Source organism: Agelaius phoeniceus, chromosome 4 (genome assembly GCF_051311805.1).
Source record: "Agelaius phoeniceus isolate bAgePho1 chromosome 4, bAgePho1.hap1, whole genome shotgun sequence".
Classification (NCBI taxonomy): Eukaryota; Metazoa; Chordata; class Aves; order Passeriformes; family Icteridae; genus Agelaius; species Agelaius phoeniceus.
In genome coordinates, this window is record NC_135268.1 from 53,367,502 (window position 1) to 53,393,522 (window position 26,021).

General features: G+C 33.8%; 1 long non-coding RNA gene across 2 annotated transcripts in view; it reads left to right on the plus strand.

Moving 5' to 3' along the window:
- Positions 1-26,021, plus strand: part of LOC143693850 (uncharacterized) — a 254,812-nt gene that overhangs the window by 187,944 nt on the left and 40,847 nt on the right. For both annotated transcript variants that reach the window (XR_013181833.1, XR_013181834.1), the window contains exon 3: positions 14,715-14,788. This is a non-coding gene — a long non-coding RNA (uncharacterized LOC143693850). The remainder of the gene's footprint in view (positions 1-14,714; positions 14,789-26,021) is intronic.

A 26,021-nucleotide genomic window follows, 5' to 3' on the forward strand; every position in this document is an offset into this window, starting at 1 on the left:
TGAAATGCATTATACTGCAGAAATGAAAAGAGCAATGTGGAAATATTTCTGTGAAAATGTAGATCATCACGGTTACAATATGTTTTACAGTAGGCACACTGCAACATGAAAGCATTCAGCTGATCTGCTTGAATATGTTTTTAACAGCCCACTCTTTAGGAACATTTTGACAAATCTTTCTAGCTAAGACTTTATTCTCATTACCACAGCTAGTATGTACTGCAAGGAAGTCTCCTTCTCAGAATGGTCACAGCTCAAAACAAGCACAGGAAACTGGGAACAGAGTACTCAGAATGGAGACTTGAATCAGGCTCTATATGCATCTTCTAAACTGAGCTCTGCCATTTGATTATCTTTCAGTTTCCAAGTTATACTCTATCCTATGAAACTCTTCACACAATTAAGAATAAATTATTTTCAGTTCGGAATATTATCCATGATCTCCCCTGATCATTGCAAAACAAATCAATTTTATGACTCAAAATCCCTGTCAATCTCTGTTTGTTGAGAATAAAGATAACAATTATTCATCAGTATAAATTATGACTATACCTTTGTTCACTTTAATTCACTCTAATTTCTTCTAGTATATGACACCTTTTTCTGAGAATGGTATTTTCTTCAGTTCATTTTTAATTTGTACGTTGCCTTTGATTTCTCACATTAAAATACTAAATGTCTCTGACATAGCTTTACAAAACTGAAAATCAGCTCATGTAAACTAAATACACCCTTTCAACATATGTACACACATCCTCACTGCAGGGTCAATGTATTTGAAATAGTCAGGATGTTTGCATCCTCCAAACACACATTCAAATAAGGTGGACACACTGTTAGGGTATTTTCAAATCAAAGAATACTTTTCAATTTATTAGGAATGAGTGTAACTAGCTGGGAGAGAATGTGAATATGTGGGGATTGCCTTCTAGCTGTCTTCCAGCTGATGTTCTCAAGTGAAATTGCTAGTAAAATACTTGTGTCTGAATATTTACAAATCTCAGATTATCTTTTAGATCAAATAACTTTATTCCTTGTATGAAAAAAAGTTATCTAAGAAAATTAGTATACCATGAAATACAATTTGAAATATGTAGATTTAAAGAATAATCACCTTCTAATTTATAGAAGTTGACTGATATCTTATTTTAGACTTAATTTGGATAATTCTACAAAAATGAAATCCAAATATAAAATTTAAACTGGCAGTAAGAAGTGTGGTTATATAATACAAATTTTAAAAGACTGAATTGAAGAATTCAAATTCACTATCATTCTTGGTTTCAGGCAAAAATTCTAGATATCGTATATGAGCTCATTATTTTAAATTAATCATATATAACTGATGATGAAAACAAGTAGATGTCTTCAGATGATAAATCACAATGCTTTGCACTTTTTTACAAGGGAAATAAATTCTGATTCAACAATTAGCAAGCAGATTTATGAATTTAAAATGAGTGAATTTCACATGATACATTTTCAACAAATTATAACCAAAGACCTAAAAATCTATCTTGAAGTGGAACAGTTTTGCTCATATCTTGATTGTTTATACAAGCTCAGCAAATTCAACTAGCTTTGTATCTGAAAAATCATGTTTATGTATTCATGTGAGCATTTACTATACCCAGTTCCCAAAGGAGTAATTAATATCTCAACTTAGATCATGTTTGGCAGATGAAATCCTGTTTTTCACATAGCATCTTAAGCTATTACTTTGTGCAGGTGTTAGAGGAGCAAAAGGTTCATCAGTTTCAATGTCTGGCACATGTGAGTGATGCCCAGGGGACTTTAAAGACACGTTGAAGAGGCCTGCTCTCCCTCACTGGTTACACACTTCCATGCTGTTAATGGTCTCATTAGGCATACTACACAAAATGTGTGACTTATTAATTGCGGCCTCTCTTACGTGCAATTGTCTACACACATTTGTTACTCTTTGAAACATCAAATAATTTTAGAACCATGGAGTCATTAGTGTTGCAGTATCACTATATTGTCACCAGAGAAACTGCTCTAGTTTAAGTCTTGATATTTTTAATTATACATTCTGAATTATATCACAAATGCGCTATGTAGCATCTAGTTTAAAAATTCTTATTTGAAAGAATAGAACAATTTGTTTATTTTCTAGTACGTTTAAGAGATGAGAGTGAATTTACAAAAAATATCTTTGTAGCAAATATATTTTTTTGGTCACAGAAGTTTAGGCTAACAACAGGTTAAATGTTCCCTGATGTTTCAGTATTCCTTGGTAAGATGAAAAAAGCTATATTCTAAATTCTTGAGTAATATCCAGAGTAAAATTCAGAGAAAAAATGCACATCTACTGTCATTTGTTGATCTTTTCAACATGTCCATCTATTCAGGTAAGTACATTTTTAATGTTTTTGTGTTTTTAATTAGTGCTGTTACCAAACAGGACGAGATTAATTTTTAGTATTTTTACAATCGTCTTTAAACAAAGGGTAAGAGAATTTTCTGCCACAAACAAAAGGTTTGAGAAAAATGATAAGAAACTTACAACTGAAATTTTAAGGGGTTTGTATCTGAAATTTTAAAATAGTTTTAGCTGCCACTGTGTGTTCCAGATAAATAAGCATTTATATAAGTAAAGATACATATAAAATCGGTTTATGTTTGTGAAAAGAAAGAAAAAGAAATCTAATTGTATTTCAAGAACAGGTGCATGTAAAACAGAATTTTTTTTTTCATGTCATTTAAATACTTGGTACAAATGTGTCAAACACTTTTATAGAGTGGGAAGATCATAATTTAAGCTGTCAAAGGGTGAAATTATTTTGAGAGGTTTCATCAGCAGGAGGTTGGAAACAGTTTAATGTAAGAGTGCCTGCAATTAATAGAGTTATATCTAGCCAGAGGGTCGATTTATTGTGTTACTGTTGTCTTTCTTTCTCTTTTCCCCCCAACTCCACCCCTGCTTTTGACAATTCCCTTCATGAATTCTATGTGTCCTCAATAACATAAATCACTATGAAGAGTTTACAGCAGTCTTAGGTATTCCTTCCTATTTTCCTTCCAGGTATTACTGAATTAACGCTTTCAGGTCAAATAGGTTTAATTTAATCTCAAGAGTGTGCATTTGGCAGCAAATCAAGACCATTTATGTTGTATTTCTAATGTTTTAAATTATTTCAAAATTGTTTTTGCATATGAACATTGAGAATTTGTCTCTCAAACAAACCCATTTTCCTGTAAGTGGTGTCTACACAATTTTGTATAGACAAGAAGATTTTTTTGCACTGCACAGGTAATAGGTTTTTTATCAAAATAATCAAACCCAGAGAGACAAAGAAAGCGTCTCAATGGAGTTTTCATTAAGAGATTGTGCCAGTTAAAATTCTTGTATGAGAGATTTTTTTATTATAAATTAGGCTCCCCACATCTCTCCAGCATATTAGTGTCCTTCCTATTACTTATGAAGTACAGCTTCATTAGGATAATGAATCCAGGTGAGTAGCTCTGGAAGAATAAGTATCTGAACATTTCAATTTCTGAAAGACATGCTTTAAGCCATTGCTCATTCCACTCTATTCTTGCATCTCCTAGAAAAAGTTCCTTTAACATGGCACCACTGATTTAGATTCCAGGTGTTGAAAACAGGAGTACTGACAGCAAATGTCTGAGTACTGCTGAATTTCCTGCACACTTCACCCCCTCTCATCTCATGTCTAGAGCACAGCCCAGAATTTTCCTCCTGAGAAGATCCATTCTATTTTCAATCAACACACACAGTGTGATGTAGAATTGTCAGCTTTCAGCCACAACGCAAGGAATGGATCTATCCTACACACCATGCCTACTGGACCTGTTGGTTTTTCTTTTTTGTTCTTTGTTGGAGTACAGCAATGCATCCTGCACAGAGTGCAATCCTGAAGTAGGAACTAGACACTAAACTCAATATTTCAGCATTTTCTGCTTTTCTGCTATGGGCTTAATTGAGGAACTCACCCAGTCCTCCTGCTGTTAGAAAGAACCTTAGCATGCTTATATTACTTTTTGTCTTATGCCTTTTATAATTCATAATAAATAAAAGTATTTAAAACTCTGGCCAATGCTTTTATTTATCACTTGATTATATTAATTATGGTTGTTATTATTAAGATCTGTGAGAGATCTTGGAAAGAATGGACTGTGTAACTAGGGAAAATAGATTAAGATCAGAGACAAAAATAATGGCTTGACTATTAAGACCTAAATTTTTTTATGGCTTCACCTTGCAGTAAAATGACTTGATATCTTTCTGTGATGCATTTAAACAGGGTTTCTTTTTGAGTGACAGTGTAGTTAGCCGATCCTTTTGCTCCCTTGCATGAATAAGACCAGAACTTCAGAAACTCAGGATGGAGCTCATTTCTCCATAGACCTCAACCACCAGCAGCTGGGTTGAGCAACTAGAAATGAGAAACTGCCAATGAGATAACAATGACAGCAGCAACAACTAATAATGCCCCAGGAAATTATATGAAATTCATGCCACCTAAAAAGATCTACCAAAATTATGTGTTTCAAAATCGTTTTCAGATGGAGACAATTCAGAAACAAATTAGAAGAAAGAAAAGAATAAAAAGAGAAAAGTTGGTTGAATGAAATGCTGAGAAGGCCTTTAAAAAAGAAGAAAAAAAATTTAATGTTGAAAAAAATATAAAAACCAGCTATAGCCATCATACAATTTTAGGAATGCATTCATTTAATGAGTCAGAAGATGTTAGTGTGTTTTTCTAGTCAAAAAACTTTTTGTTTTCCAAATAAAAAAAAGAATTGGGTCAAGTCTGATTATTACTGGAAAAGTAAAACCTTGGTGGGAAGTGAGATGGTTTTGTTTCTCAAGTCTTTAGTGGAACTTTTTTACCATTTTACTAGAAAGCCCAGGTAATTTCATACTGCAGGGCCTTTTTGCTTATGTTTCTTTACTCTGACAGACAGCAACAAGGAATTAAACATCTTTTCAAAGTAGGTGAGGGGCAGATAAATGAAAATACATTTATATCCACAATATATGAATGAAGTATGACAAGCAATATTATCCTATATTTTGTTTGGTTGGTTCTTCTTGGGTTTGGGTAACATTTTGTAGGGATAGAAAAAACCAGGTGTTTGTTTTTTTGTTTTTTTTTTTTTTATTCAGTGCCAGATAGTGGTGTAGATGGAGAAAATCCCAAGCAGATCGAAAGCACTGCTAAAAATATCTTACAAGGCCAATCTATTGAATATAATTATAACCATAATTTTCTTCTATGTACTATATTCTATCTACTACATAGTGTGTTCTATGTTTTATGGCATCTCTCTGTACCCCAGATCCTCAGATAAGTTTGATTCTCAAATGGTTTGTCATCAGCACTGAGAGTGTTTTGGGGTTTCTGTTTCTCCCCTTTTCCTGTAGTCTCTAATGCAGAAGATTTAATTTTCTATTTTGTGTGGAAAAAACACCATAGTTTTGAAAGTTTCACTATTCATAAATAGATAATGAAATTTCAAGTGTTTTGGTTTTTTTACTGCCATACTCTCCAACAAGTTACAACAACCTTCTTGCAGTTTCCATCAAAAAACTCAGTCTCAGTATTTCACACTCGGCATGTAAATGTAAACTCTCATTTATAAGGATTATAAATTAAAAATTCCTCCCATTAATGCTGTAGTCATTATTATTGTATCAGTGATTAGAAAACCACAAATCCTCTTATGATACTGTTAGAAACAGCATATGATAATATTTACATAAACAATTATTAGATCCATAAATCAAGATTTTTTATTATTTCAAATATGACTAATTCTTCTTGAATTATTGTATTTAGAATCCTGTGTCACTTAGTAGAGAAGGTTTTTGGCTTAATATTTACAAAAGCAATATAAATTATATTTAGTCACACGTGCCAATGGTATTTTTAGACACCCGTTATTTAATTTAAAAAATATGCAATAATAACCTTTTATAACACTTTATGAAGACAAAGAATAGGTTATTTTAAAAATATATACATTTTCAGTTTTAAAAAACTGTATTTAAAACTTAAGATGTTACATTTTTAGTAGCCTTTTGATCAAGAATAATACTTAAGTGATTAATGAATTACAGACCATTGTATAAGAAATGGAACTTAAGTCTCTGAAAGATGTATAGAACTCACCATAATACTAGTCTAGATTTTTAATTTTTCATTTATTGTGTCTGCAAATTTATTGTTAATTGAATGATGATTTTTCAGTTTATCTATTAAATTACTTTTTTTTTGTTGTAGCTTTAGTTCATATTGGTAACATTAATACTTTTGAAGTAGGAAAATAATTATTTTGAAAGCAAGAGAAATATTTTTCATAAGCATCATCTTTTGATAGAAATACTTGTGTTTCTATATATTTCTGAAGAAAACTTATATTGTAAACTACTGTTTTCTTCAAAAATTGTGGCTGTCATAAACAAACTTTGCACTATTTAGCAGTTCTTAGTGAAAATCAAAATTTGCCCAATTTGCTCTATCATTCTGGATTATATAATACCATCAAAATACTGTAAACTGCTATTTGAATGCTGCCTGTATCAGCTGCCAATTTTTGTTTAAGCTTCCCTGCCTCATAACAGCATCCAACAGCAAGGGGAGCTCTAAGACAAGTTGGAGTAAACTGAGAAACTTTTGAGAGAAGATTAGAAATCCTGACAGGAAAAGATAGAGTTTGGAAAAAGATTTGGAATGGGGGAGGGACATAGCTGTTATTCACCATAAGTGAGGCAGCCAGAGGTGTTTACAAAGTACATGAGAGAGATTAAAAAAGTGTGGGAGATTATAAGAAGCAGCCAAGTGACTAAATAGAAATGATCCAAGCACTTTGAAAAAAATCAAACTCGCATCTCAAGCAAGATGTGCCAAATAACTAAGAAAACCACTAGATATGATATAGTGGGTAGAGAGTGTTTGAAATAAATAGTAAATCACGTGTAGATTGATCTATCCAGGATATAATAGCGCCCATGAATTACAAATATCATCTACCTTCAAGTAAGAGGAGAAAAAGGCTATATGAAGGGATGTTATACTGACTCCCAGTGAAAGGCATGAAAATTGTACTGACTAATTTTGTCTACAAAGAAATATTCTCTCATGAACATGCTAAACTAGTTCTTTTTTTCTGGCATTCTTTTTATTAAGTTCAAGATGGTAACTTCTGACCCAAATCAGAAATAGTCTGTGATCCAGCAAGCACCATATTTGTAATAGCCTATTAATTTCCATTGACATCAAGGTTCTAAATGAAAGATTTTAGGAATGGTTCCTGTTACTTAAATTTGTATCTAGCATTTAGATAAATGAATTGTAGAGCACTGTGAAATATTGATGGTACAAAATTATTTGACCTGTGCTGATTTTGAGTTTATTTTGCACAACCAGCTTTTTTTGCCCATCTGGCTTTATTTCTAGCCACCATAACCCATATTGTGGGATGCAGCAAGGATGTCTTTCCTGATCAAAGACTGCTTTGCTCACAAAGAGCACATACTTTGGCATATGTGAAATGCATAAGTAGAGACATTTGTCATCTAACTGTAATGGTAGACAAGATTTGTTATTCCAGTATATGATATATGCAACAGGCAATATTTGTTAAGGCAGGAAGGAAAGGGATAGACAAATGAGAAGCAGAAAGGAATCTATAGCTCTATCCCACCTCAGTACTTGGATCATCAATTAATCCTGAAGATGTACATTTATGTTGTGGCCTTCTTGCTGCTAGCTTGTAACAGATGAAACTGCTGAATTTGATGCAGCCTAAGCATCCTGAACTGAAAATCCAAGAGCTGCTTTCATAAAGTGAATTTTTTAGCCCAAATGTAGATTATTAGAATACTTACCAATCTTGCACATGAGCTAAAAAATATAATGATAGATGTACTAAAATTAGTTGAGTATACTACTATGTTAATGTCCAAACTTGTCCTTCCTATAGCAATTGTGCTATTTACATTGAACTCTTTTTTTTTCCCTTTGGTCTAAGAAAGGGATTCTTTTTGATTTATACCTAAAAATTGCAGAAATTTTATTTTCTTTTCCTTTCTTGGCTATGGATACTCAAGCTTGCCAGAGTGAGAAAGCAAATTTGGTTAGAAAGTAAAGTCGCAAGTAAGGAACAACAGGAAAAAATAAACAAATAATAATCAAAATTAATTTGTCTCATTTTCAAGTCAATTTATCTAGGAAGCCCAGCATTCTCTGGAAAATATTATGTAGAGTGCTATTCAAAGAAAAAGGACCATGCTGTCACAAGGCAGGAATGACTCCACAGCAAAGATAAGAATTAAACTGTGGGAATTATTAAATAGAAATGACTAGCACTAATCTTACAGCACAGAAGTGTGAGTGGTGAGCAGGACAGAAGGATTCAATGAGCTGATTTTTTTTTTTCCCACATGAAACATGTTATAGGGAAATGTATATTCAAATTTATATAGGAAAGTAAGCCACTTTCCTACAGTTTAACAGGAATAGAACATTTTGGGCTAATACTTCTAGTTATAAGAAGTTTCTTAGCTACTGGCAGTATCTGATAGATGCTGTGGATTGTAACATAAGGAAAATGCTTAGGATGAGTTTATCTGAAAATTCATCACATGTTTAGAAGGTATATACCGAAAAAATTAATTAGATCCATTCAAATTTTTACCACCTGGTAATTTGCCTGTGAATCCCAGTTCAGAATGATCAAATACATCTGTTATGTAGCCATCAGTTCAACAGTAGTCCTAGCTAGGGGATGATGTCCCAGTCACAATGTACTGGCTTGATACAATAAAATAATAAGATATAAAAATAATCTCTAGGAAATGCACAATATTCTTAGTGTTCTGAGGTGTCAATTGATAAAGATCTTACCATCTACTCTTCAGGTCTGACTTACCACAGAATTAGTTTGGCCTTCATGAAGCTGTGGTGATTTTATCAAAAATTTTCTCTTAGACTGAAGTTGCTTGTTTTGATTGTGTTCTTAGATTTTTTGTGGGTTTGGGGTTTGTTTTGTGGGGATGTGTGGTTTTGTTATCTTTTTATTATCTATCTTGAGAATAGAGAAAAAATCATGAACATTTAAAGGTGATATTTCAATTCAACTAGATTTTGGAATACATTAGGATTTATTTTATCTTCTCCTCCTTTCCTGATCATAAGAAATATTCTTATAGATAGTAGCAGTAGCAAATGTAATTCACCAACTTAATAAGGAACTCTCATCACTCTGGTCTGTTTATTTAACATGTTTCCAAAAATCAAAAGACTGAACACTCTTATTTCATTGAATTCCAGCAATATGATGATTTCATAAATATTTTGATTTTTTTAATTTGCATTTATGTCATTTAGCATGTAATTCTATGTCAGAAGGAATGCACAGATAACAGAATGGTATTTGGACAATTTTTTTATGTAACAAACAGAGAAAGTCAAAAATAATCTTTCAGTCATTGTTAGGTGTCTAATCTGACACTTAAAAATAAACATAGATACATTGACAGTAACACTGTGGCCTGTCCTTCATTGAGGCAGTTAAAGGCTATCAAAATGTTGATAAATATTTTAGTTATGAAAAAGAAACTGAATGTGATAATGAGTGAATTTAATCAAAAATAAGGAAGTTGAAGAGGAATATAGCTGCCTATGAACTGGGTTATGAGCCTGAACCATGTCTGATTTTGAAATTCAATGTAAAGGTGAGGGGAAAAAAATGAATAGGCACTTTCAATTTTCATTTGAGCATTTTAAGCTTTATTCAAGCCTTTTATTTCCACAGTGTGTTAGTACCCTAATTTTACTGGCAAATTAAAATGTCCAGGTATTTTTTCTCACAACCTGATTGTTATTCTCAACCAAGAGAGAATGATTGGTTATAAATTTCTATTTGCTTTTAGATATACTTTTTACAGGAGCATGTAGTAGTGTTCATAGGACAAGGGCTAATGGCTTTAAACAGGAAGAATAAATTTAGATGTGATATTAGGAAGAAATTCTTTACTGTGAGGGTGGTGAAACATTTAAACAGGTTGCTCAGAGAAGCCATGGATGTCCCATCCCCGGATGTGTTCCAAGTCAGGTTGAATGGATTTCTGAGCAACCTGGTGCAGTAAAAGATGTTCCTGCCCATGACAGGGGGCTTTGAGCTAGAGGGTCTGTAGTCTTGCTTCCAATCCAAACCATTCTGTGGTGATTCAATACTATAAACTATTTGGAAAAATAAAATATTTTAAGAGATAAGGCATGAAAAAAATTTTTTACAGATCTGCCTTTAATAAATTTTATCATTCCTACTCTCAATTTCTACAGTGAAGAATTTGTTCTTTGCCTCAGAGTCTTTTACTGACATAAAATCCCATTTTATGTGAAAGAACTGTGTTAAAAACATATATCTTGAAGTTATTTCCTCATATATTTCTGTAAGTAGGAGGGGGTTGGGTGGGGTTTTTTTGGTGGCTTTTTTTTAAAATTTATTTAAAGCACAATGCATTTTATATTCAAAACAGGATTCATTTAAGACCTGATGAAAATATATTTTTTGTCTTTTTTGCCCCATATAAGGAAGTAAGTAATCTCTGGTTTCAGTAACTATAAAGCAAGAGAAACTACTGCAATCTAGATAACCATAACTGAATCCTAACTTTGCTTTGCTGATCTTGGAAAATGCTACCTTGGGCCTCTCTTCTTTCCTGTGAGAGGCTCTTCTATGGGAATCCTGTTTCTTTTAAATGTTTTTAGGATTCTTCTACCTTCTCCTACAATATACCTTTCCAGTTAGCTCAAGTGATGGATTTAGACTCTTGCCCTCCTATAAATTTTTTGCTTGCTAACTTATGTCTAGAGAGACATCTCTGGCCAAACCACTTCCCATCTCTGGCCAAACCACTTCCCATGGCTTCCAGCTTAGACTCGCTGACTTTGACTCTGCTGACTCTGAGCACTCCTTGGAGACTAAACCAGTAGGCTCATTTAACATTCCTGTTACATGTAACTTATGTCAAAAGGTTGGTACTACCAGTCATAATAACAGGGAAACTTAAGACTAATTTTTCCTCAGTCATAGGTTCTGTTAAGGAAATGGTTACTAGATTTGAAAACAGAAATAAATGCAAACAGCACAGCCTGTGTAGGCAAGTAGCTGACAGAAAATATAGAAAACTGGGATGCGAATATATGTTATGTATCTAGGCAGAGCCTTCCTGCAGAAGAATTATTTCTTGGAGCAGTATTCCAGAAAGCAGTTTTCTTCTGTGATGAAGCTGTTGTCAGTCTCTGAAGACGTTCCTAGCCTTGCACAGAGATTTGCCTCCTTTTGGCCACTGCACAACAACTTGCAAAGCCACATAGTAATATTCCATGACATGTAAATACTACCTCTTTCCACTCTCAATGCAGAGTTATTTTTAAACTGAATCAGTGCCTTAATTTTATTGCTAGAGTAGATTTCCAAAAAGATGTTCTACACAGGGGGCAGTGAAGCTAGAGGTGTAAGTAGAATGAAATGGGAATGAAAAGGCTGAGAGCTTTTAAAGAGGGCAACTCATGAAAAACAACATAATGATAAATCAAAATTATGAAATTTCTCATTTTTATCATTTTTACTCCCTGGAGGCTATGGAATGCAAGTGTACTTCTGTATCTTTCCCTCTGCTTTCCTCTGCAAAGCTGGAATACAGTGTCTAGTTCTGGGTTTCCTAATACAGGAAAGATGTATATACTGGAGCAAGTCCAGGACAGGACCACAAATATGATTAAGGATCTGAAGTATTTTTGATAAAGGGAAAGGCTGGAAGAGGAGAAAATACTCAGTTAAAAAAGAGTGGTCTCAGGGAGAATTCTATCAATGTGTTCAATCCATTGGAGTAAGAGATTTTTTACTACAACAGTAAGCAAATTTAACCATTGTTTTATGCAAGAGAAGTAAACCTAAGTACTTTTCTTTATGTGTTTCCTACCTGCAGTAGTAAATGAACTGTGGTGAATTTGGTTTCAGTTTCTAGTAATTTTGATTTTTATTTTTGAATGTTACATATTTATGAAAGTTCCATAATTTTACCCCAAATTTCAACAGTTTAGTATGTAGCAATGCTAGCTTTTTCAGTGTTGTGATTGAGAATTAAAATAATTTTATGCATTTGCTACCTGTATGCCAAATTCAAGTGTCTCATGAGGGAATAGTAAATCAATGTGTTTTATCCAGTGGGATGTGTAACCAAACAAGGACATGCAGCTCTGTTATAGTTAAGTGGCTAATAATCTGAATTACTACTGTCTGTTTATTGCAATAATATTGACCTCATATAGTCTGACTGTGTCCCTAATTCTGAGATGATTAAAAAAAGAAATTATTAGTGTGAAGAAACATGTTTACTTTAATAATGGAATTCACTTCAGATACATTTGTATTAAACATTTTGCACCTGAATCTAAGCCTTGTTAGCATAAATTTCATAAAGTGCTCTTCTGCTTTCGTGCCAAAGAGAAGCAGAACATATTTCAGATATAGCAGTAGGTTTGTACTGGCAATTCATGATAGATCATAAAAATGCTGAAAATAAGCAAGTCTGCAATCAACAACTGGGAAAAGAATGTAACATTGATGAAAAAATTGTGACCAATGATAAGATTTTTATATACAAGTTCAGGCTTCCACATCACAAAAGATCAAGAAACATTAAAGAAACTTAGGGCTTAACATCAGTGGAACAAAAACAATCAAAAGAATTACTTAGCAAGCTTATACTAGTGGTTGTTTTTGTCTGTTTGTTTCATAATAGCTGTGGTTTTTTTCTCCAGTCTCCTGAAAATTAATAGCAAGTTGTTTTCTAAGATACAGTTACTGACTGTGTGGGCAGTTAACTGAATCTGGCAGTGCTTTGTAGCACTTTCCAGTCATTTGTCGGTGTTGGAATTTTTTTTTTTGTTTTATCTTTTTCTGTATGCATTTCCTTTCCATTTTCCTAAAATTTGTGTTATGAATAAAACTTCACAGGCATTTGAAGAAAACTTCTAGAATTCAAACAAAGGCAGCGGGAGACCTGTGTTAATGAGCAAGAAGTTCCTGACTGAACTCAGATGTATGAAGTAAGATGCAAGATTCCAAAGCAGGGGCAGGTGACTCAGAAGTCTAAAAATATTGTCCTGTCCTGTAGGGACAGGGCTAATAAAGCCAAGACTAATCTGAAGTTAAACCTTGTGAAAAAAAAAAACAAAAAAAGGATTCTACAAGTTTCAAACATCCAATTTTATTAAAATATTGGAAAGATGGGAGAAAAAAAGACCATGACAACAATATTATTCTGGGGGCCTAACTGTACCACTTCTTTCAGGGCCTAATTGTACCACTTCTTTCCTTCCCTTTTTTCTAATTGCCTTAAACAATTTGCCTCTACTACTTTGTTCCTGAATTATTTCCTACGCTTGCCAAGCCTGCTGAGAGTCTCAGAAGAATTGAGTCAGGTTTTCAAAAGACTTTTGAAAGTAAAGAAGAAATATTGTCCTACAAGATAAGCTCAGCGAGGATATAATTTTTTTGGAAGGATATCATCTAGAGATGTACCAGACTGAGAAATTATCATGTATATGACTATTGTGCATACATTGAGAAAAAAATAGTAAGTTCAAATTAGTAAGATCTGATAATTTGAGAAGCACAAAGTTTTCTTTGCAGTTTTGATAAACTCGGTTTTTACTGAATGTTCTTACAAAGAAAAGATCCATAGAAAAACTTGAAATAAGGTAAACAGGTAGCCCAAAATTAAGAGGAATATTTTGGTTTTTTATTGATAGGATGATAGGCTAATTTGTTATAAGGGCTCTGGAGTCATCTAATCTAACCTCCTCCTCAGACTGGGTTTATCTGAAGCAGGTGCTCAGGACCCTGTCTAGGTGAGTTCTAAGCACCTCCAGAAATTGAGATCCTGAAACCTCACCAAATTTTTCTGAGTAACCTGATCTAGGGTTTGTCACCATCAGGAAGAAAAAGTTTCATCACATTTTTTTGAGTAGCCTGATCTAGGGTTTGTCACCATCAGGAAGAAAAAGTTTCATCACAGAACTTCTTCTGGTGCCCATTGACCTTTTGTATTATCTTCATTTCCTTGCTTATAAATGCTGGGAAATCCAGAGAGGTTCTAGTAACAGAAGAGGAAAATTGGTCTGATCTGGAGCCTGTAAGTGTGCACTTGTGTAAGCAGAGGAGAGAGCAGCAAGAAAGAGGAGAAGAGAGTGGTGTCAGTAAAGAAAAAATGGTCGAATTTAGCAGGATTCAAATATACTCAGAACTTATCATGGCTCATTCCCCTGGTAACCCTACAAAATCTGACTACACTTTTGAATAATCACTGTATTCCTTCTGGAAACAAGACTGTGATTTTTTAGGACCTCAAGAGAGAACTGGGTGTTTCTCTTTGTCCTGTTGCTATTAATTATATTGTAAGAAGCAACTTCATTGTAGTCAATGCACCAAGAATGCACCTCTGTAACGTTTGCTCAGTCATATATGCTTCTTCCTATAAGTCAGTACATTAAAGTAAAGAATAAGATGTAGAAATGTCCTTTTTTTCAGAGATGCCACTTCAGGAGCAGGCAGTAAAACATATTTAGTGGCATTCCTCAACAGCAATTTGTTGTATAAGAAAACTGGCATTGATTTTTCTGACAAATATGCCTCTCTCTCTCTCTCTCCAGTGTTCCATAAAAATCGGCACCACTAGCAAAAGGATTGAAGATGCAAAGCAGAGCATACACAAGTGTAAAATAAGGTTAGCTCTTCAGTATCTATTCCCTTCTCATTAAGGTATGGAACCGTTTACTTCCTGTGAAAGGTGATAGAATCTGGGGTTTTAATGGAAAATGTGTACTGTGTTAATTTGGAATCTCCATTGTTAAAAGAAATTGTTGCTGGTTTTATTTATTTATTATTTTCAGCATGAGCTTTTTTTTTTTTTCTGACATGTAAATTTTTGAGAAATGGTAAATACAAAGCCTAAAGAGAACAGTATGTTAGCAACATTTGCATAACTGTTAAGACTCCAAATTTTAACAACAAATTTTTAACAGACAAAAATTTTTACTTTTTTTTTATTGCAAAATAGTAGTATTTTTGTAAAGAAACTACAATAAGAAATATATTTGTGCTCCAAATTGATTTTTTTTTTCCTAGCCATAAATATTTTTAACCTGTTCAGTAAGGTATTAAACTGCATTTACCTTGCACCATATACTTTCAAATATTTCAATTCTGTTTTTCCATCCTCTGCTGACTTATGTTTCCTGGTGAAAAATACTCATAAGGACATGTTTTCCAGTTGATAAATGTGAGCTATACATCTAGTCATAAATATCTATATATAAAAATATATTTTAGCCCTGGAATGGGAAATGAAAAAAGAATCTAGGGTTTAAACTGCAACCAACAAGATTCTGTCTTACCCTCATTTACCCTTGAAAGAGTAATATTGAAAATTATTTAATAAATTTTGAGCACTTCAACAAATGAGAATTAATTTTTTTGTAATACTGAAATATTTGATAATGAAAATTTTTCACAATAGAATTTTTACACATTTTTCATGCTACTTCCATAATTACAGTATTTTTTTAGTCCTGATTTTAAAAGTATCATCAATTTATATCAATACAAATGATAAAAATATCTTCAGAATTTTCATGTACTGTAGGGTAGTTGTGTGAAAGTTTTTGTCATTTGCACATACTTGAGTATGTTGGAATAGCAAGGCACAAAGGTAATTTTACTTTCATTTCCTATCCATATGGACAGTGAATTTTAGAGCAACTGAACAAAATTTCACAGCAGTACTTGGAGAAGAATGCCATTTTTTTCCATAACAGTTTATAGACTGTGATTTTGGATGCAGTACATTCCTACCTGTAGACCTCAAGCTATTGCCAATTAAATTAAGTTTAAGAACCTGCAACCAACAGAACGTGGAATTTTAATTTTTTTTAGTTTTCTTGAACAAATGTTCATAGAATCATAGCACAGGATGGTTTGGGTTTTAAAGTGACTTTAAAGATCATGTAGTCCTAACCCCACCTGCCATGGTCAGGCACACTGGAACAGGTTTTCCAGCAGATGCAAATGCTGAAAGCAATTGCACAGGCAAAGAAATGTGTGAAATAAATTGGCAGGAAGCAAACCCCTTAGAACATGCTTAGTCCTTCCATAATAAAGACCTGTAGGCAGAAATCCTGCTCCCACAGCAGTAAGTGACATAGTATAAACTGGATTTAACTTTTCCATACATCAAAGTTAGGATCTCATGATTAAAGAAGATGAAAACAAGCCCAAACTGGTTTTGTATGAGTGCTTAGCAAAATAAAATTCTATTAAATCCTGTAGTTTCCATTTCTTTCTTTTCCATAAGGTTCTTATTCTTTCTTAGTTATGTAATGACAGAGGTGCTACAGGCACTCTCAGCAGGTCCTCTCAAAGGTGTCTGGAACTCCTAATGTCTTTGCACACCAACCACCCCTGCAGATCACCCCTGCTCTCAACAGCTTCTCACATAAACCAAATATGCACATGCATCCAGGACTCAGTTCACTGGGGAAAGTATAGAATTGTCCAAGTCTTCCCAATTACTGCCATTCAAACCTCTCGCTTGCACACAAATACCACACACCCTGGCCTCACCAGCTGTTGGCTCCAAGATTGCAGCCCATGTGAGCCATTACTTCTTCTCTAGTTTCCTGCAGTTAGACCTTGCATAGCTCACACATAGCACCAAGATTACAAAGGAAAAATAGTTAAGAAAAGGATTTGATAATACTTCAGTTATCAGCATAAGGCTTGGTGCTGGCTCATATCTGCTCACATGAAGAGAATTGCTTTATGTCTTTGTGTTTTCATATCCTTCTCCCTGCTCAGCCCACCCCAATTCGAGCCCTTCCTCATCTTTGGTCCTTTCACCAAACATCTCATAATAAATTTTGTGATTGGCTGTCACATAAGAAGTTTGTTACAGTCCTTCAAGACTCCTTAACTACCTCTTAATATTGTGATAATCACGTTTGTATTCTCATCAAGTACTAAGTCATGTTGGCCCTTCCAAGGCTGTGTCTGGGTAATGATTTGTTTTGTGTCCCATCAGTCAGTGGCTGAAGAATTTAGGTTTTTGTTATTGCTGCATTATCACCTGCTTCTTAATTTCAGTGTCTCTAATTTCTCTGTTTCTTTGCTTTTTGTAATTTTTTTTAATACAAAATAGTCCTTTAATAGGTAAAATAATGTTTAGAATGTTCCACATACCCTTACAAAAAAGTAAAATATAAAAACATAAAAATGGGAAAAATAACTTTAAAAATAATAAAATTAAAATAATAGGACAAGTAGCTTAGCACCTGCTAAATTTTATTAATAAAAACTAATTCATGATGAGCAACTAAACCTAACAGTCACTTAAAATTATTCACCACATACCTCATCTGAATAGTTCCCATCATTTTTGTGAGTATTAGGAATGAGAAGTTTTGAGATACATAGCTTATGTTGAAATAGGGAACAGAAATACAAAAAACCAAGAACAGCTCAACCTAATAGAACTAAATAATATAAGTACAAAAAGCAGATAAGAAGCAATATGTTGAAAAGAGAATAATTCTGCCCCCTATCAACATTGCAGAATGATGAATATATCTTTTTGATGTTTGTCCTCAATTCACAATCTTCAGACCTGAGACAGCTAAGACTAGCACCCATGTAATACCATTAAAATTTCATGGGTACCTAAACATAAGAAATCCCTTGTGAAAGTCTCTAGATATGAGGAAGACAAAGAAGGAGCATGGAATTTAAATAGCTTAATGAATATCTGAAAAAAAAATTGTGACTGTAAATACTATGGCAGTCCATTGCTGACTTGGCATGACAAACAATACAGGATTTAACTGTAGGTCATTGAAAGGTATTTTCAATGACCTACAGTTTTTTACAGAACGTGCATTTTTACAGAACATGTATTTTGTAATGGGATATTGTCCTAATTTTGGCCAGGACAGAGTTAATTTTCTTGTGGTGAATGGGAGGGTGTGGAGCTGGAGATGGTGGGTGCACCTAAGTTGTTATTCTACACCACTCATGCCATCTCCAGGGGGTGAAAATAAGGGATTCTCACTCCCAAGAAGGAAGGGAGTGCAGGAAGCCTGGAGTGCTCTTTGTCTTGGAAAGCCATGTGGCACTGGTCAGACTCTGTGAGCATTTTGCCCTCTTCTATACACTGTTGTGATTAGGACTGCTGCTGTTGCTGTCCATTTTCTTGTCTCATTGCTGTTTCCAGTATTTTAGTTATATTTATATGAAGCTGATTTAATATTAATTCATAAACTGAAAACTGGCCTATGTCACGTACTGAAACAAATGTCATATCTCTATAAAATAATACCATCTTTTTTAAGAATCTTTCTAGAATGAGATGTGCTCTTATAGATCAGATGTAATGGAAAAGGAGCTAATTCAGCTTCTACAACTGGGAGACAAGTTTTACTCTCTGTAGAATATTGTCACTGAAGGACAAAGGTAGAGGTACAAGGCAGATATACTCCCCACATTGTACCTTTCCAGGTTCTTACAGTCTTTGTCTTAATACTTCTTCAACAGAGATTATTGCATTCTTTTTGAATAGCCCTTGATGGACTTTTTTATTAATAAGTGTCTAATTCAACTGAGGCCCGTTAGGTCTGTGACATCCAATGGCAATTAATTCTGGAGTTGAATAAGAAAAAAAATAAATGTTGTTTCTTTTAGACTGCTACTGAATGAAAACTGGAGTGCAAGGAGCACCTTTTTAATTTTCAAAGAAATAAAATTGTGTCAGATTCCATAATTATGTATGTGTCCTCATTCAGCCCTTTCCTTTTATTATTCAGGTGAATGCTCCCAGATTTTTATCAACATTCTCTTCCAGCATCCATTCTTTATCATTTCTAGCTTCCATTCTTTATCATTTCTAGCTTCTTTTGTTGAACCATGTCTTTCTTTTGGTGACCAGAATTGCATGTAATGTGATTATGAATCCACACATTTTACTTAGGTTTCTTATTCTACATTCTATTCCATTCTTGAGGCTTTCTGACATTCTCTTTGCCCTAGAGGCTCCTTAAGCAGAAAGAAATTTGTTTGACATAACTCACAGAGAATGGTGGTTCTGTATTTCAAATGCTTTTCTCTGAAATGCAATGTCTTCTTTTTGGGTATATGAAATGAAGGAAAACAAGTATTTTAGTGGTTTCAGTATAGTTGCATATATATACGTATATAGATATATATAGGTATGCAAAAGATGTATGTGCATATATAGCACAAACCCACTAGATATCACAGTACAAAAATCCTGAAAGAAAGAATTTATGCTTCTGGACCTTTGACAGTGTAATGAAAAGGAAGCACTTTGGCTAAATCATAATTTCCAAAACTTTAAATTCTTCTATTAAACTCTATTTACAAAATATTAAATATTAGCAATTGATAATAATTTTGATATGGTTTTTAGATACTCTATTTCTGTTTAGTGAGTGAAATAATGTATCATTTTAGGCAGAAACTTCCACCTGTGAGACAAAGGTGGTTGTCTGTTTCCATTTAGAGTTACTGTTGAAGGATATCTCCTGCTAAAGCACAGTTGTAGCTGCTGATTTTGTGTTGAAATGCTTTAAAGTTAATCCTTTGACACAGGACAAAAAATTAATTCCTCAGTATCTAGGTCATCTCCATAATCTTTTATCAGTAGTATAATTATTTTTATGCTTATATAACACATGTTAAGGGAACCAAGCTTAAATAGCAATTTCTGAGATCTATATTGTAATGTAAAATTGATTTCATCACTGAAGACTCCATTAAGAATTGCGGTTGGGTTTTTTAACAGCATGAACCCCTTCCTCTTGTTAGATAATATATTTTTGAGGACTTTTTCTACCCAAGGGTATAAACTTTAAGCATTAAATTGCATGTATACCATCTGAAATTATTCTTCTCTGATGTATTAAGATTGCAGTTCTAGTCTCCTAAATCATAATCAAGTAACTTATGTAACATAATTATGTAACTTGTCATATCCTGCAAAGTTCCTGATCCACTACACTATAGCTTTGTCTAAATAATTATTAAAAATGTTAGAAATTATGATTGTACCATTAGCTTTTTTATCTTTCTAACAAACATAAAATTCATGTCGTTTGGACAGACATATCATATTTAATTTTTTCCTAGAATGCATGGATTAACCAAAATCTAAGGCATCTCTACATTAATTCCTATGAAATTTTGTCTGAAGATTTTGGAAAACCCAAACGGCAAGTAGAAAATTCTGAAATGTGAGTGTCTGTGATTAAAAATGTTAGCTAGTTGACATGGATGATATCTCTTCTGAAGCTGTTTCTGAGGAATTGGTGTTATAAGATACACAACTTTCAAAGAGATTTCCTACTGATTCTTTGTCTTCTATTCTCTCTTCCCATACAGCTATGTAAAGTCACAGTTTCAGGAATAGGGAAAAGTTGCCTTCATTCATTGCATGAGTTAATATGGACGTGTTTGAGTTTTCAAAACTTTTTAGGCTGAATTTGAGAACAAAAGTGGAGTGAAGAGAATAAAATATGATAAAATTGCATATACCATTCTTAAGAGATTGGTATTTGGATCAGTGCTTTTTTAATATCTTTGCTGGTGACTTGGACAGTGGCATTGACTGTGTCCTTGGCAAATTTTCCAACACCAAACTGTGTGGAGGGAAGGGATGTCATCCACAGGGACCTTGATGGGACCTGAGACGTGGCCCTGTATAAACCTCATGAACGTCAAAGAGTCCAAATGCAGAGTCCTGCACGGGAGTCAGGGAGTTACAAATAGAGTCTCAGGGGAGGATGGATTGAGAGTGGCCCTGAAAGAAGGAGCTCAGGGTATTGGTATTTGTGGATGTTGGCATCTCTACGTGATCTGACAACGTGCACTTGCAACCCAGAAAACCAGCCATGTCCTGGGCTGCACTAACGGAAGAGCAAATGGAGGGAGGTGATCCTGCCCCTCTACTCAACTCTTGTCAGACACCAGCTGAAGTGTGACCCCAGACACTGTGCTCAGCTCTGGGGTCCTCAGCACAGGTGGGACATCAACATGTTAGGGTGAGTCCAGAGGAGGGCTACAAATAGGATCAGAGGGCTGGAGCAGCTCTTATGTGAAACAAGCTGAGCTGGTTGGGAGTGTTCAGCCTGCAGAAAAGAACCTTGAGGGAGATCTCATGTCAGTGTTCCAGCACCTATAGACCTACAAGAAGGCTGGAGAGGGACTTGTCACAAGGATATATAGTGATAGGAGAAGGGGGAATGGCTTTAAACCAACATAGAGTAGGTTTAGATTAGATATTAGGAATAAAGTCTTCACTGGTGACACAATAGAATAGGTCACCCAGAGAAGTTGTGGAAGCCCCATCCCTGGAAGTGTTCAAGGCCAGGCTGGATAGGGCTTTTAGCAACATGGTCAGTGACTTTAGCCCTGGCAGGGGGATCAGAACCAGATGACCTTTAAAGTCCTTTCCAAACTCTGAGAGTCCCAGAATGAAGGAATACATAAAGATTCTAAATTATTGGACATTATAGATTAATTTCATGAGCAAACATCTTAAAATACTTTTAAATTAATTTCAAGTTTCAGTTTTCCCCTCATGTTGATCCACCAGTGGTAATTTTATAATTTTGTATACAAAAAACAGAAGTTAAAGAAGTTAGAAAATCATTCAAAACATGACATAGTTAAAAGTGACTACTAAAAATGAGTTCTGACTTTTGATGGGGAAACAGGACATGTAGTCAGTTTTTATTTTTTTCTACAGCACAACTACTTAAAATTGATCCTAGGCATCTTCCATCTTTTTTGGTTTTTGACCTTCAGTTCAGATACTCTGAAGATAAAATAGAAGTACTATAATGGCAAAGTCAGACCATTTAGTTTGTTTGTTGTCTTTTTAAGTTGCTATCTTATAAGGCAATTAAAATACAAAATCACAGCAAGCCTGAAACAATTTCAGTCAAGTCAAAAGAAAATATAAAAAAATATGCATTTCTTAGTATTTGGTCATGTGAATAATAGACATCTACTCCATCTAAGATGACTGATGTGGGTTTTCCAAACTATATCATTATAGTAATTTTATTTTCCACAAATTATGATGTCGTCATCTCCTATATTTCTTGGTCATTTTTAAAAACAAAAGAAAAAGTAGTGATCTTATTTTTTCTTAGCATTTGTTCTTAATTTTATTTTTGTAATCAGGACTTGTCTTGTTTTCTCCAGACATCTGTCTTGCTCATTCTTCTGAATCATTTTACCTGAATCAGTCAGCTATTCACCTGCTCAATCTTACACATATTACTGCATTTTCCTGTTCCCTTTTTATACAACAACACATTTCCTTTTTCTCCTTTGGGACTATGGAAATTTTAAATATATTTATGCTCAACTGTTACAAAAGGTTGTAACACTAACAATAGCTACTGGTTACATGTTATTGTAATGTTACAATGATTATATTAACTGTGTGTTTAAGTCAAACCCATGATAATATTTTTTATTGTGCTTCTGTTCTTTCAGAGCAATAAGCCTTTGCTATGGCAGCAATCACCTGCTTCATGATTTTGGACAAAACACTTCATATTTGTCTCTTTTTGCCATATCGGTTTCTATGTATAATTCCCAGGCACATTACAATTTATGTCAAATTTCTGGAGCAGACTGTCAGTCAGAAATTGCTTGTAGAGTGTCTGTTGAAGTCATGCAATCCAAACATTCCTTATACTTCTGATGCTAGTATTTATATAGTTAATGTATTTAGCCTCAAAAAAATCTATTGATTCAGCTTTATGTACTTGGGTATTTAATTTTGTTTAATGTTTTCAAAATATTTTAATCCCCTTCATATTGTCCTTTCTTTGGTAATTGAGAACCCATTTCTACTACCAAATGAGAGGCTCAATTTTATTTCAGTCAAGTATGAAGGACAGAACATGGAAACTTCATGCTTTGCTTATTATTTGGGCTGTTTCATACTTAGCCTCATAACAGTCTTTGATCTTCCTAGTGTAATATCCTTGCACTATCTAGGGGATGTGATGAAACAGAATCACCTAATTTAAAATAAGTGGCTCCCAATGCACAGGTAATTGGGCCTAAATAATTTCAGACCCACTTACACCTTGCAGCTACATCTATCAAAATGACTTGGGAGAGCTGCATAGAGTACTGAATAAAACTAAACTCTCCTAGTGCACTGGTTAACACTACTACCAGAAAAAGAAGATTGTTAGAATGTATTAGTTATGTCTCATCATAGATCATAAAAATGCAGGTTTATGAATTAAGTAGCACATAAAATATAGCCCCTTTAAAAAGAAGAAAAGAAGTGAAGTCTGAGCATCAGTAAGTAAAAAGTGTGCATCTCAGAAAGGAAGAAGTGTACTTACTTCTAGTTCACCTAATCTGATCTTTCTCACTGCATAAAATAAAATAAACCAAAATAACTTTTTAGATCTGTATTTTACTTTTTATCTAGTTCAAATTTTTTTGCCTTTTGAGTGCTGACACATTCATGTGAGTCAGCAGATATTTGTGCAAGTTCATCTTTTTGCTCCATCTTTCTTGTATATATAACATTCTTCACCTGACGTATTATGTTAGCTTTTGCCCTTTCTATCACCTTCTGCCTATCTCTGTATTGCAGACCCCTAATTACCTCCTTGCCTATCATGCTGTCCTAATTCCTTACACCTTACTTCTCCATCTTCTTTCTTAAGTGCACTCTTCTGTCCTGCGGTTTTGCCTTCATTTGAATATTTGTGTTATTCATTTTTTCCTCACCCTGAGTTTAGGATTGAAAATAGGCTGAAAAATTTTCAAGGATACAGCCAGTGGAAGTTCTTGCTAAAATTAATCCTTCTACAAAATCACAATATTTCTGAAGTTTTTCTACTGCACTTAAAATATTGTTAGCTTTGAGGGCATAAAAGAAAGAAAACTGTAAAGCAAATTGCAACAAAAAACAGACTGTCCAGCAGGATTCACTTCCCTAGAGGATTATACTATCAATGCAGCACAATCAGCTTTTTAAACGGGTTATAAAAAAATCAACTGCATTTGCTTTCTGTGCATGACACACTAGGTTACCTATACAAAAGTAAAGAAAATGATACAGTTCAAGTCCTGAAAACCCCTTTAGATACACTAAATAAACATTTTTCTTAGACTTGAAGGGAATCTATAGTTCTGCTGTTCATATCATTAAGCTTTTGGTAGTACCATTAAGATGGTTTTAATTGTTTCACACTTTATCATCATAAATTACCTCAGTGATTCCAAAGTTAAATATGAGTGTAATTAGATCTACCTTTGAAGAAAGAAGTTCATGGAAATTACATGTTGAAACACTAAGCTTAGATTTCTGAGAAGGATCTTAATAGACTGTATGTAAAGGTTGAAAAGAACAGCATATCAACATAAAACAAGACTTTGATAAACTGCTTTGCTGCAATAGAGGTCATGAGATGACCATATGTTATTAACTGTGATATTCAGTCAAGGGCAATTTACTTAGGTGGAGACTCAAGTAACAAAAGATACTCAGCTAATTTGTTTCTGTAGTGGAAGAAAGGAGGGGAATATTATCTGCTATAATATCAAATTTTACTTAAAAGCCAACTGTTTTTTACTGTGTTCCAATGATCTAGCCAATACTAACAGTTGCTAGCATATGAACAACAAAGCTAATGGTTTTGCAAAGTGGACATTAAGTTTTTATTGGAAGGGAAAATCAACTTTTCATTTGGTGAAAGTGGCATGATTTCATGTACAGGATAAAGGACTGGCCTTGAGTAAAGCTAGTAAATTAATATTTCTCTTGCTTTGCAAAATTTATCATGACAGTATTCAAACACAGTAGCTAAACCTTTTGGAAAATAACCATAAAAAATCTGTTCAGAATACCTGACTGACAGGAATTGTTTCTTGTAGAACACTGCCTCTGTGAAGAAGGCTCAGGAGAGGTACAAACATTTGTGGTCTGATGTGCCTTTCAAATACTAAAAATAGATTTGTCCATAATTGTAGAGTCTTTTGTTATTCCTATGAATTAAAGCATGTGCTGCTTTAATCTAATAATATGCAAACTGTATCATAACTGTGTTATATGACAAACTTACTGATAAAATCTAATACAAGTGTTCATAACATCAACATGATACATCCTTGCTAAAATTTTTTCCTTGGCTAGAAAGTGCTTCTCTGTGGCAATTACTGCCTCAGGGAATGTGTATAGCAGTTGTATTCATCGATTAAAAGACAAATCTTACTCATTGAAATACAAATCAGGTCTTTTTTATCTATCAAAGACACTTAATATAATAAAATTTCTTCAGGGCACATATGTACTTCGTGTACTTCTAAACTCTTCAGCAATCTAATAAACTGATCCTCCACAATTTTTTCAGGACTGCAATAATTCTTTTCAGACTGTGTTCAAAACTAGAAAGATCTTCACATGTATATTTAATGAAGAAATAAAAAAAAGGGCTTAGAAAAGAGCATATATTTAATTCCTTTTTATTCCTTTTATTTTATTTCTTTTTTATGAATAAGGGTAATTACAGTTTAGTCTACTTCCTCTTTCTGCTCTGTCTATCCCTCTCTATATGAATCTGGAATGCCTCATTAAAAGGGCTATAGGACAAAAACTTACATGCTGAAAAGTCTTAAAAAATATGTACATCTAAACTTAGTGCTGTTTTTAATTCAGATGCTGGAATTGCAACATCTTGGCACCTTTCTTCCTATTAGTTGTTAGCATCTGAAATTTTGCACATTGTTTTCTTTAAATTCCTGTATCAAAGACCTATTTTGTTATTATATTAAAAGTAGTATTTTTTGCAATTATAGAAGAATCTGTTATTTCTCAAGACAGTTTTAAAATTACAGACAAATGTATTCAGATC